The sequence below is a fragment of the Pinus tabuliformis genome, chromosome 3_2, assembly GCF_031772625.1.
Source record: "Pinus tabuliformis cultivar Carrire ecotype Pingquan chromosome 3_2, CPIR1, whole genome shotgun sequence".
Classification (NCBI taxonomy): Eukaryota; Viridiplantae; Streptophyta; class Pinopsida; order Pinales; family Pinaceae; genus Pinus; species Pinus tabuliformis.
The window spans coordinates 973281522-973296348 of record NC_142302.1 but is presented as its reverse complement, the minus strand read 5'-3'; the positions used below and the strand labels follow the sequence as shown (position 1 = coordinate 973296348).

General features: G+C 35.2%; 1 pseudogene; it reads left to right on the top strand.

Moving 5' to 3' along the window:
- Positions 1-61: 61 nt before the first annotated feature.
- LOC149183878 (magnesium-chelatase subunit ChlH, chloroplastic pseudogene) lies at positions 62-2051 on the top strand (annotated as a pseudogene).
- The last annotated feature ends 12776 nt before the right edge of the window (positions 2052-14827 follow it).

Sequence of the window (14827 nt, the reverse complement as noted above, 5' to 3'; positions counted from 1 at the left end):
TTTGTCTATGAGGATCCAAAATAGTAATCCTTCCTTCTAAGGCATCAGATACTTGGTAACCATGCTTAGTATGTATCAGTTGGTCCAATCCAAAAGTCTGTTCTTTCAAATGTTTAAAAGAAATAACAAGTCGTCGTGCTTTGAGAAAAGCATGCTTAAGCTTATTAGGACCCTACCCAAAGTCCTCAAGTATTTTCCAAGCAACAAGGCTCAAGATGCTAGAGCCTATATCACAAGTTTGCAGTTTTGGTTAGGTCGATCCCTAGAGAATATTGAAAACTTCTTTAAGATTATTGTTGGGTTGTATGTGCCTGCTCTCAATAAAACACAATTGGAGTTTTTTGATCTAATTGTCTATTTGGACACAAGAATATGGCACCCCCTGGCTCCTTGCATGTATGATGTTGTTAAAGAGTATTTTAATTGGTATTACACTCGAAAGTATGCAATTGAGAAACTCAAAAACTTAAATGAACTAGTCATTAGTATCACCTTGCAATGTAGCCACATTATTATTGGTGATGATAGTCACTTTTATTGTGATGGAATTGGAAACTAGAGGTGAAAAGGTTGTGGCAATAATTTTAGGTGGATTAGATTTTTGCACCCCTATGGAGCATTTCTTGTATGATACAATAACAAAGAAATCTCTTATAGATGTCTTGGTTTCCTTGAATGTGTTTACACTTGTGGGTGGACTTTCTAGACAGGATCATCCTCGTGCTATAAATCTTTGTCCAAGCTTGATGTTCCCTACATTGTGGCATTGCCACTAGTGTTGCATACTACAGAGGAATGGCTTATCAACACTTTGGGATTGCATCCAATTCAGGTTGAATAGAAGTTTTCTCTTCCTGAGCTTGATGGTGGTTTGGAGCTGATTGTTTTCTTAGGCTGCGATGCAAGAATGGGTAGGTTTCATTGTTTTTATGAACATTGTTTCAGAAAGTTCATCAATCAGGTAATATGTTAACAATATAATCTGTCTAAAAATGTTAAACTTGTTGTGAAAATCAAATTATCATTACATTGATGTCAGAATACCAAAATAGGGGTCATGGTACCATACACATATGTAGGATCAAAGTTCCTCTTGAGCCATTGTAGGGTCCTTTTGAAGTGTTCGTAAAAATTTGTTTCTAACTTCTTTATATTGATGTGTAGGAAAGTCCCATGCACTTCATAAGTGTTTTGAACAATTTTGTGGATTTCAAGTGGGCTCAGCTAAAGAAAATAGTAAACGTGATCATGTCAAAATGTCATTTCAATTTGTTTTGGATGTTACAACCTAATTGAGATAATTGAAGTTAGGTATAACGACAATTTTCACTAATGAAATATATTATTACTTGCATGTTTGCAGGAGGACAAGAAAATAACTGTATATGTATTTAGCTTCCCACCTGACAAAGCCAATGTTGGCACTACAACCTACCTCAATGTATTCTCTTCAATTTTCAGTGTATTACATGAACTAAAGACAGATGGATATAATGTAGAAGGTTTGCTAGATACTTCTGAAGCACTGATTGAAGACACAATTCATGGCAAAGAAGTTAAGTTCAACAACCCAAATCTTAATATTGCTTACAAAATGAATGTGAGAGAGTACCAACAACTCACACCTTATGCTAAGGATTTGGAAGAAAATTGGGGCAAACCTCCAAGGAACCTTAATTATGATGGGGAGAACCTGCTTGTATATGGAAAACAATTTGGCAATGTTTTCATTGGAGTGAAACCAACTTTCATATATGAAGGCAATCCAATGAGGCTTATTTTTTGCAAAATCAGCAAGTCCACACCATGGATTTGCTGCTTATTACTCATTTTTGGATAAAATATTTAAGGTTGATCATGTCTTGCATTTTGAAACTCATGGATCCCTGGAATTTATGTCTAGCAAGCAAGTGGGTATGAGTGATGTATGTTACCTAGACAATTTTGTTACCTATATGGATCTGAAGAGAGTTCTTTTCCATTTTTCTTGTGCACTATATTTAGAAGATAAAAGGACTTTGGTGGTGGGGTCTTTTCACTTGCAGCTATAGTCATGAGTGATCTTATTAACAAAGATCCAACTTTCTATTTTGTTCTAGATGTTGTTGGTCTGCCTAATGTTTTTTTGGATGCCATCATGGTTGGTGTCCTCCCTTCTGCAGATGCAGTAGCTTGTATACCACAATGTTTGGATGCTTTGTGCCTTAATAAACTTGGTCTTCAAGCTATTAATGATCATGATTCTCTAAGATGTTTTGTGATTTTTTTTACGTCAAAAACCTACTTATTGAATTTGGCAAGTGACATTCTTGGGTCCTTCTCGTCTACCTTGGATGAGCTTATGTGGTATTATGCTTCTTTGAGGGGTCTTGGAGTGATGTATTGATTGAAAACTTAAATTCTATTACAAAACTTGGATTTAGTGATGAAGTGTCTCCCCTGCTGCAAGAATATGCCAGCTCTTATGTTCTTATTCCCATGGAAGCAGATTTAGAACATAAAATAGTTAGTTCAATGGATGGAGATGAATCATCGAGGGAAACATCTGAGCTGGGGGGTTGATACTTTTGCTGAAAATTTGTCTTCAAACATCGAATCATTTTTCCAAATTGTATAAGCAATGCTACACATATCTTAGAGAATAATTTGCATAACACAAATACGTATGGGAGGTTTTTCTACGAAAAAAGTTATAGAGGTCGTGCTGCAACTATTTGGTTTACCCCTCTTACCATTATCATTTGTAAGTGGCCAGCGTATTGTTGTTGCATTTGTGTGGTCTAAAATGCATATGCAAATTAGAGCTTAATTTAATGTCAACCCGGGAAGGTAAACTTAGAAGTGCTTATCTAGAATATATAGATCTAGAAAGATTCCTAATTTGTCCAAGATCTTAAAGTCCCCTTACAAGAACATATTCATTAAGATCTCTTTCAATAACTAATCAAACTTAGATCTAACAATTGTTTGAGATCTATGATTCTCTTACAAGAACATATTCTACAAGATCTCTTCCAACATTAAAACATCTAATAAGAAATTAAAAGCTGAAATGAAATAAACCTAGATCTAATAATTGTATGAGATCTTATGGTTCTCTTACAAGAACACCTTCAAATAAGATTCTTCCAATATTAGAACATTTAACAAAACTTGAAAGCTGAAATCAAACAAAAACATAAAATAAATTATACCTAAAATAAGCAAATAAGCATGCAAGTGAGGCCATGGGGGCCCTCCATAACTCCACAAGCACACCACTTCAATGGAGACTCAAATGTAGAAGCAAAATTGAAGTATGATCCTTTATTTCAAAATCTCAAATTCTAAGATTACAAAAACTTCCAGATTACAAATGGAGGAGATTGTACTCCTATTTATACAATGGGATGAGTAACAAACTAATAATGATCATCCACTAATCTCTCTTTAGTTCCACAAATCTCGCAACTACTTTCCCATTATTACAAAATATGATCCCACAAATCTCTCAAGCATTTTTAACTACTTTCCCATTATTACAAGATATGATCCCTTTGAATCCTCCATAAATCTCTCACATATCTCGGATAAGATATGCCAACCAAATCCTCCATGATCTTCTCCTTAGGAATTGGATAAGATATGCCAACCAAATCCTCCATGATTTTCTCCTTAGGAATAGGATAAGATATGCCAACCAAATCCTCCACGATTTTCTCCTTAGGAATAGGATAAGATATGCCCACCAAATCCTTCATGATTTTCTTCTTAGGAATAGGATAAGATATGCCAACCAAATTCTCCATGATTTTCTCCTTAGGAATAGGCTTGCATAATTATCTCCTTAATATGGTGGAGGAGATATTAATTCTTCACATATTTCCTACACATCACAAAACTCACATATTCTTGAGATATATATAAAAATATGTATATTTTCTAATATTTAATCATAAATTCACTTGTAATACAAAAATGAATAAAATGGAAAATAAGAAGGTGAAACCCAAATGTATTTATGAAAATGATATGATAAAAGGTTAATGGGATGATGAAATGTAAGGAATAGTGAAGAGAAAGGTGGATGAAAATATGACATTTCTGAGTCCCAACAACATTTAAGAAATTTTCATCGTAGCACTCATCTCCTTTGAGAAGGGTAGTTTGTACTACTCTGGGAGAACACATGAAACCTGCAATTGAATTCATGCATTTGTTGGTTGGAACAAAGTTGACATGATATTGAGGTAGCACAACACATGAGAATTTTGAGATTCCTTTCAAGTATATATGGTGTTTATCCTTTTCAACACATCTACTGAAAAACACAACAACAATGATGCCTAAAATTGGTTCTGGGGATGCAAATATTGAATGATGTAGGGAGGGTGTACAAAGAAATTGTTTTCAAATATCTCTTGTTAGTGATTCAAAAGTAGATGTAAATAAAGAGGTTGAACAAGCACTTGCAACTAGAAATTTGGCACCAAATGTAGTAGGTACAGAAGCTAGCAGTGACACTAACATAGTTTCAGTTGTTCAGTAAATGAACCTAGTGTCTATGAGGAATGGACTTGCTTCTCATTAGTCCATTGAACCTGAATATCTTTCTATTATACAAACAAGACTTCATCTCCATAGAAGAAGTGACCATGGTATCAAAGGGATTTCAAGAATGCGCCTTGGTCGGCTTGGGAGATATGCAGATGCATCTAGGGTTGACATCTCAAGCCCAAAAAGTTAAAAGGAAGTCTCTTGATCTCCTAGACTTAGAGAATATGAATAAGGTTGAGTCTACAATGCAATCATTCTATGTGAATCTTGTGAAGGTTTTGGTAGTACCCAATTGATGTTGTGATGAGAGAGGATTGCTTAGTGCAGTAGCTGCAGTAGCCAAGAGTGGTGGTTTTTCTTACCAAAATGTTTCATGACAACCTTGATGTCGATGAGAACTGTAGCTTGTCTAAGTTTGAGTCATCACTTTCTTCAAAGTGTCTCTACTCGGGGAAGGTTGTGGATGACATGAAAACAATTATATATGACAACTGAAAGGAAATGTGCAATATAGCAATGGTGAATTGTTTCTATGCTCAAGGTACAATTAAAAGTATTTTGAATACTTTTGAGGAAACATGTCATTTACCATGGACCGTACCATTATGTCACAACAAGGAGTGGAAACAAGAAATGACTAAGGTATTGAAAATGACAAGCTAGAGCATGCACCTTTGTTGTTAGAGACATTATGAAGCTATTTCAAGATTTTGGAGTACCTTGTGAATTCTTCTTTGCTATTAATTGTGCCCTCTGCATCATAGTTGTTCATGCAACTAGTTGTTGGAGGCTCTATCAGTGTTCCAAGGGATCCAAAGATTTTTGTTCGCACCCTATAGGCTCAGGTTATCAATGTTGTTCTATCTATCTAGAGAAATCCAATGTTTTGTCACTACAGTCCATGTTTGATTACCTATGTTGTTTCCATTATTACCCATGAATACACTGCCATAGGTGATGTTAAAGGAAGAAGAATTGGTATTCCTAGAAGCACAGGTCAACGTTTTAGAGGTCATCCACCTGATGAGGCTATCATTTCTATGATGGTTGACATGGGATTTCCAAGGTCTAGGGCAGAGGATAATTAGTTACTAAAAAGTGACTAAAATTTGCATATAAATGTCTTGTCTTGCATTCCTAAAACATTTGCTTGCTCAAAATAACCATGAGGTGAAAAAATCATTGTAGTTTGTACCTTAGCCAGATAGTTAATAAAACATTCAGCAAAATGTGACTTAAAATGGCCATTGGGATCAAGTTTTAGAATCTCCTCCCAACCACCGACATAATGTTCAAATATATAACTGTCACCCCCTAGCGAAAGAAGCCTATTCCAATGACTAGATCACCAAATACTTGAGGTATTCCAAAGATCTTTTCCCAACTCCACTCTTCTGGCTTAGGATATTTAACTACGTGTTTGCCCAGGTTGTCCATTAAAAATTGTAAGGGTATTGCTTATGGTTAAAATATTGTCACTTCTTTCCCTTTACGTGGATAGCACGGTTCAACATAAAATTACACGTCATATTAAACGAAGAATTCTAAGATTAATGAAAAAAATTCTTGGGAAGCGGAAAGTAAGCAAAAGAAATTTCCATAGATTTTCTCTTTAAAGTGAATGGAAACATTGAAATGATTTGCAAATAAAAGATTATGAGTGCTTATATTAGGTTGATTTGTGTACAGGAAATATATATATTATACAACAATGAGATCATAAAGAAGCTACCTTATTTCATAATAATTACAAGAATTATTTGTAGTATTTTTTCATTTGGCATCCCACACATGCTGGGTTTGAAGTTTTGGCTTGGTGTTTCAACACTCTGTAGTCTCACTTAATTATGAAGACATTTCTCTCTCCACTACCTTGCAATGACGCTATTTTTCTGAATTATACTTGAATTTCATTGATAATAACCTGGATTTATATATTGTTTTTAACACCAAATTGACATCACGGTAAACATACAAATATCCCATTAAATATGACCTAAATATGATTAAAATAATCTCACCTTTAGCCTAAGCACGTGGCAGAGTAATTTATGAGGTGTGAAATTTCATTAGATGCACTGTTTGTCTGTTTGTTTTGGTTAGAAAAGGGATTTCTCTTGGTTTTATGTGACTTTTAATTTATCATATTTAGCATGTTGAAAAATGGGAAAGAATAATGTGTGATATTTATCATGCAAAAACTGATGCTAAATGAAAGGATATAGAGTTTAACTAGGCTACAGTTTGCTTTGGTAGAGTCAAATGAACATTTTAAAAAGATGCCTAAGAATACAACATATACAAAGTTTGAACATAAGTAATATATGGATTTTTCTTTTGTAGATATGTTTTTTTTTTCTACCCAAAATATCACAAAATAAAAATATTGATATTGTAGAAATCGTTTGATGTCCTCATTGAGGTTGAATTTTCTGATGTCCTACTTGATTGATACCTTCTCATGACAAGAAGGCTTTAAATATGAATTAACATGGTCTTGAAATAGATCAAATTCAAAGTTTATAGATATAAAAGATGAAAACAAATGTCAATGCCCTCGTTTGATTGTTACTTGACTCTGGTGTGGGTAGGTTACAAGAAATGTGATTGGAAAAAGGATGGGGAGATAATGCAAAACATGTCTTGGATATGATTCTTTCACCTCATGACTATTTTGAGCAAGAAAATGTTTTAGGAATGCCAAACAAGACATCGATGGATAGGTAAACAATTTTTTTATAATTGCAATGTCATTCCATGATATCCTCTCTTTATTGTTTGATTGTATTTTGAACATTTTTTTATTTTATTTGTTGTCTTTTAAGTATGAAATTGAAAATACTTAGTATCATGTCCATTTAAACAACAACCAAAGCTTGAATATGAAATTAGTATTACACGATATTAATTGAAATCCTTTTAACTATTTTGTGTTAAAAAAAAAAATCATGACTATTAGAAAAGTTTACTTTCATGTTATTTGAGCACATGTTGTTTATATAATTGACCAAGTTCATGCGTTATAGAATTAAATGTTGTTGCGAATAAAACGACAAGGATTAGACATCACACCTCAGATTATTTGTTTTCACAAGTTATCTACCACTTTACTTTTTTAACATGTAACTTAGTTGGCATGATTGTGCGTAAGTTTTCCATAAAGGTTGAATATTAAGTTACTAATACGTTTTTTCTATGGTGATGTTTTATTTGCTTTGTTTATACAGGTCATCTGGCCACGTAATGGACATTATCGCCCAACTGAAGAAAACTTGTTCGAGTTTCTTGCTTTTATGGAGAAAAATGGCTTTGACATTGTTGATGTTGAGGTATATGTTGTATAAATCCTTTATATTATGCTTTAGTTTATATTCTAGTATTCATCATCTTTCATGTCTTACACTCTGCATTATATCTTCTTTTGTTTTCAAAAAAAGAACTCAGTATTGATTGTAAGAAGCGGGAATTGAAGAAAAAGGAGAACAATAACATTGGAGCAACAAATGGAAAAGGAGAGATAAAATAATTGGTCTAGTGATACCCTTCGATCCAATATCCCACATAAGACATACATATAGAGACTGATGGTCAAGTCGTTAGAGTTGGTGAATTCACCCGCAATGCCTTGGAAACACAATGATAATGTTTTGAAGTGATGAAACAACATTTCATGTGTAAATTGTAGTCCAACTAATATTAAGTTGGAAAATCATATTGTAATACTTGAAATTTCATATAATATAATTTACGTGGTTGAAATTATTTTTAGTTGCACTTGATATTGTTTAGTATTGTAATTAACATATGTAACTTTGCATTTTCTTATTAGATGAACATGCAAATTGTATGGTATTTTTTTAATTTAATTGCAAAATCATACTAATTAATTTATGTTGATTAATAATGAATGCATAAAATCAATGTAAAAGTACTAAATTATTAGTTTATATTGATTAATGATGAACATAAATAAAATGAATATATAACTAAATTAGTCATTTATAATGATTATTAATGAAAGTAAATGAAATGAATATAAACTACTAAATTAGTCGTTTATATAATGAATATGAAACTACCAAAAAAAGATAAATGACTACTGCAAATGATAAATTTGTGATTACAAATGACGACTAAATTTTGCATATATACGACTATTAGTAGCTAATTTACAGTATCTTATAACATGACCAAAATTTACTCATATTTCTTTGGTCATTAATTGGTTTCAAACAATGACTAAAATTTACATATATATGACTATTAGTAGCTAATTTACAATATCTTATAACACGGCCAACATTTTCACGGGTGATCATATAGTAATATATTTTGTTGTATATTTGGTCATTAATTGTGGCAATTAATGACTAAATCAATGACTAAATTAATGACCAAACTTATGACTAAATATACTACTAGATGATAAAATTGAGACAACCAATTAATGACTAAGCTAAAAATGACTAAAAGTTGGTTGTGTTATAAGATACTGTAAACTAGCTACTATTGGTCACCGACTGAAAAATGGTTGCTTATATGCAAATTTTATTTGTTTTTTTAGTAACTAATTAGCCATTTTGTACTAGTGAAACTTCGTAGGAAGATTGTAGGTTACTCCGCAAAAGGAAGTCACTCCATAGGTAGTACCAGCGGAAATGTGAAACCCAGTGCACTAAAAGGGTTAGAGGAAAGTTACATACATTCCGGTGGAAGAGTAGAGTCGCAAGATGAAATAAGATTCAATCATCTTGAAAGTGCCCATAGTAGCAGAGAAGAAGAAGAAGCAAAGGAAGAGGAAGAAGAGATGAAGCAGAGGGAAGAACAAGAGCATAGGAGATTGGAGGAAGAAATAGAAACATAAGAATAATAAGAAAGGCAGAGAATAGAAGAAGAAGAAGAAGCAACACATAAATAAGTCGAGGAACAAGAGCATAACCTAATACTAGGAGAGGAGAGTGAACGATTGCAGGACAAGGAGCTCACTCAAGAAATTGAGAAGTTGATTGTGATTTAAGACGTGGAGGTGGAACCAGATTCGTTGAACCAAGATGTTGATCTGATGCCGAGCACTCAGCAGGTCACCATTCAATCTCCACCTCCTCCAATAGTAAACCAAGCTCCAAGTGAGGAAGAGGAAATTGTTCCTCTTGATGAGTTTGGTCATGGACATGTACAATATGACTTATGATGAGCTTTAGAAGAAGATTGCATAAGGAAGAAAATTTTCTGAATGATCTCGCATTCCTGCATTCATTAGAGAAAAGGTGATTGTGACAGACACCAAAAGGAATCTGAATGCCATTGTCGCAACCAAATTGGCCTTCGTAGGTGCTACCAAGTCAAACACGAAGTATCCGATCACCGAGAAAAACCAGTTGGCAAAAAACTTATAGGATACGAAGCAATAATTTGAACAACTTCGAGCAGAGGTCCAAAACGCATCTCCCATACAAGTATATCTAGAATAACTTAAGGCAACCACACTTGCTAAAATATCGATATTGGGAGAAACCATGTGGATCCTTTATGAGGATCTTGTCATTGTGCATAAAGAAGTTTTTTGCTTGCATGACATGCAATAGAAGCGTAATGATAATGCTAAAACCCTCAATTTTGTCCATACACCCATCACTTCCATGCATGAGTGGTCAATGTAATACCAAGGGGCACCATCCGAATTGGCGAAGAAAATAGGGAAACAGGAAGAGTTGGAGAAAGCATGAATGTAGATGATCATTTAGAGTAACAAACAACTCACCTCATTCATCGCCAATATTCATTCCTCATATGCACGATTGTACAACAACGCGGATTTCATGGTGAAATCATACAAGATCCCATCGTTTGGCTCACTCATTGAATCCAGACGTGGGAATTAGGTTAGGAAGGAGGTTGAAGAATACTGGGATCGGTTCAGACATATCACTATCGAGGAAGATCTTGAAGTGAATGGGAAGAATATGCAGAAGTACATTGGTGGCTCTGTTTATATCAATACCATGTTAAAGAAGTAAACTCGAGCTGGTTCCAAATCAGTGTACCTGAATGCCATGTAGGTTAGAGTTTGCTTTCAGCTTGATCCCATCGCACAGTTTGGCGAAGTCATCGCGCAGTATAGAGCTTGGCACCATCATGTGACCAAAAACTTACAAGTCAAAGTTGTTGAGTTGGAGTTTCCCCAAACTCAAGCTTGACTTATTTGTCTTATTAAGTTGTCTAGTTGGCTCTACCCAATTTTGTCCTATATGGGTATGAGTATATTGTAATATTATTTTGTAATTAATTTGTAAGTGGAATTCCAAGTGTCAATTATGGAATGTGAAGAGTCATTTTGTAAATAAGTTGAAGAGTCATGAGAGAAGTCCAAGAGTCACAAAAGGGAGATGAACAATCACCCCTTTTGTTATAAATATGTCCTCATAACTCATGTAAATGGATTTTGGGAGCCAAGCTTTTGGCTAGGCTTTTAGCTTAGGATCAGGAGCTTGGGAGTTTTGTTGAGAGCCTTGGATTCTTCATAGCATAGAGGGAGTATCTTTCTTTGGAGGAGAAGGTGTAGACTTCATGTTCCATTATTGGTACTAGTGGTTTGTCAATGGTATATGTATGCTTGGATCTTTCACTTTAACAAAAGCTCAGAGCCAACACGTTTTCATGCATATGTTGTGAATATAGTAGGACTATTCTTGTTATGTTTGCAATGTTTGTTGTTTCACTTACTCTAACGCTAATGAACTATGTCATTTGCATTAGTATGAATCTTGTTCAATGTGTGTTGTTGTATATTTCCATAATGGTTAACTTGTGAACTATTTTGCAGGCTAACTCAAGATATATTTTATGCTCGTGTGTTCTTTTCAAGCTGCGTACTATTACAATATTCTAAGGGGCTCACTCATTTCCCCTCGTTGTGTTATAACCTTTCATACATTGCACTTGACTCTCCACAGAGTCACACACTTACTTCCCAAAGTCACAAATACACCACTTTGCATGTTATTGCAACCAAGGCACATCATTAAAACCCATTTCTTCGACTATCGATCCATATTATGAATGGCGCTCCTACTCCAAATGGTGTGAGGTCTAATTGGGATTTCATATCGAGGAGAGCGCCTAAATGTTGGCAGGTCCATCACCGTCAACACAATGGTGCCACAATAATAGGTTGTTGAGGTCAGATGGTACTAAGAAAAACCTCCATTCACATATTGAGAAAGAATTGATCAATTATAATCAGGGTATATTTTCTGAAATGTATTTTCATTTATAAGTACATATATGTAAGATCTTAACAGGTATACCTCAAATGATCACTAAAGAGTATAATTTAGCTTTGATGCAACCTATATCTTTTCAAGAAGTTGAAATGGTAGTAATGAGTATGCAAAAAAACAAAGCATTGGGGCATGATGGGTCCACCTTGAATTTTTATCAAGCCTGTTGGTCTTTTCTTGGACAAGAGATATATGAATTAGTGGAGGAATCTAGACAAACTCAGTCAATTTTAAAGGGTTTCAATGTGACTTTCATTACATTGGTACCTAAAGATGGACACTAAGAGGATCCCAAGGGCATTCGACTTATAGTCTTATGTAATGTTATATATAAAGTCATCTCTACAGTTATGGTCAAATGTCTGCAACCTTTTCTTTCCATCCTTGTTTATCTAGAACAGATGAGCTTTGCGGAAGGAAGGTAGATCATCGATGGCATTTTCAATGGCCAGTAAGTTATTCACTTCCTTAAAAGTATGAAGAAACCAGGTATGTTGATTAAACTGGACTTGTCAAAAGCTTATGATCACCTCAGTTGGGATTATTTACTCCAGGTTTTAAATGCATTCGACTTTTCTTGGTAGTGTATCTCTTGGGTTTTTTCTCTTATTTCATCCCCCTCTTTGTTTATCTTAGTTAACAACTTCTCGTCTTCTATGTTCTGTTCTTCTAGAGGGTTACGATAGGGGAATACTTTATCACCATTTATTTTCATTTTGGCTATGTAAGGAATGGGTATATTTTTATCTTGGTCTCGTATAAAGGGTCATATTAAAGGCCTTCAATTATTTGGGGAGTTTTTTTCATTCACACATCAACAATTTGTTGATGACATCTATTTATTTGGTCTACCCACACTACGTGAAATTAAAGGCCTTCAAAAGATATTACAAATATTTTTTTAGCCTTTGCTACTGTTATTAACAAAGAGAAAACCAATGTATTTTTCTTTAATTGTAAGGAATCTATTCAACACTATCTAACTCGTGTTCTAAAATTTCACAGAGGCCAGCTCCTGGCGAATTATTTGTGGGTACCGTTGGAGTGATATTCAAAACAAATCTCTTGTTGGCAAGATTTATTAACTAAGATGTCCAACAGAATTCAAAACTAGACTTTTAGAACCTTAAAATTTTCAAGTAGGATGGTTCTTACTTGTTGGCATTATGATTCAGGTGTTGTACTTGATGGCAAACGCCTTCAGGTGGTAAATCAAGAAGGACGCAGGAAATTTTGTTTAGCAAGCGCGTCCCCGCAGGTATTCCATACAGAACCCGCGTCTAGGGACGCCGGCCAGCCGTTCAGAAGGTGCGTCCGCCCAGTGCACACATTTCAAGGTAGAGAAAAACTCGTGGGGGCTTCTTGTGTGGTATCTAGCCGACGGTTGCGTGTTTCTCTGGTGTCGGCTCGTGGTATTGTTCCACGCTTTGGGGAGAAGCTTGCCTATATAAAGCAAAGGAGTTCATTTGGATTAGGTATCATCTTGGTTGATCATCTCTTGGTGTGATCTAGTCCATATCTTTAAGGATAAATCTTCTAATGGACTACGATCTATATGGCGCATGATCAGATCTGTGGATCTGAGTGTTTGGGTTGGTTCTGAAGTCCTCTTATCTTCTATATCTAAAGGGACGCAGATTCAGTGAAGGGAAAGTGCGTCGGGACGCAGTACAGTAAAGGATCAGGTGCGTCTCTGAAGCGAAGGACGCGGCGCGACTGTGGTATTGGGTGCGTCTCTGAAGCGAAAGACGCGGCGCGATAGTGTTGATGTGTGCGTCGGTCGCAGACAAGCAAAAGGAACAGTGCGTCTGCACGCAGAACAGCATAAGGTATACTGCGTCCAGTCGCAGGCCACAGAAAGAAAATATGCGTCCCTGTCTCAAGATGATCTGTTAACTGTATATTTCTGTTCATAAGGTGTTATGGGTTGTTTCTGTAATTACTGATCTGATATCTGTAGTAGACTGTATCTGTTGTATACTTGTTGATCATTTTGAAAAGAAGTAGGGGGTTGTAGCTCCCTTCCAGGAGAAGTCTGGAAAACAAGGAAGAGTTGTAGCTCTTTGCAGGTTGCAGCCTGCGTGCTGGTAAAGGACTGCACCAGTACAAAATCATTGTAAAAAGAATTTCTTGAAAGAAGATAGAGACATTATTGCAGCAGGTGGTTTTTCTCCCGCATTGGGTTTCCACCTTACATCTTGTGTTCTTTGGTGTGACTGTCTATTTTCTTTATTCATGCTCATTGTTTTATGGTACTGATATGCAAGAATATTTCAAAAGATCAAATAAGGAAGATTTGGTAAATTGCTAGATAATACTGATTCCCCCCCCCCCTCAGTATTATTTCCAACAATTGGTATCAGAGCAGGTCCTTCAGAACAGCTTGATCGCTTGAAGGTAGATCGTTCATCATGAGCAACTACGAGAGAGAAGCATCAATCAGGCCACCCGTCTTCGATGGAACAAACTTCAATTATTGGAAGGTAAGAGTTACTGCATATCTTCAATCTCTTGGTACAGAAGTTTGGAACATTGTAGAATCAGGCTATGCCTTTCCTTCAGTTACTCCTACAGATCCAGCTGAGAAAAAGCAGTATGAAACAAATGCAAAAGCAGTCAGCACTCTATTAGGAAGTATATCTCAAACAGAGTTCATGAAGGTCATGCACTTCAAATCAGCAAAAGAGATATGGGACAAAATGATCACTAGCTATGAAGGAGATGAACAGGTAAAAGAAGCTAAACTTCAAACTCTCAGGATTCAATATGAGACTCTCAAGATGTATAATGATGAAAGTGTGGCTAATTATTTTCTTCGAGTAGATGAGATTGTTAATTGTATGAAAAATTTGGGTGAAGAAATAAAAGAGACTATAGTAGTTCAAAAGATTCTAAGATCTTTATCTCCCAAGTTTGAATCTAAAGTATCTGCAGTAGAAGAAAAGGAAAATCTCCGTGTTCTCACTATGTCTCAGCTGCATGGAATTCTAACTGCTTATGAAATGAGAAAG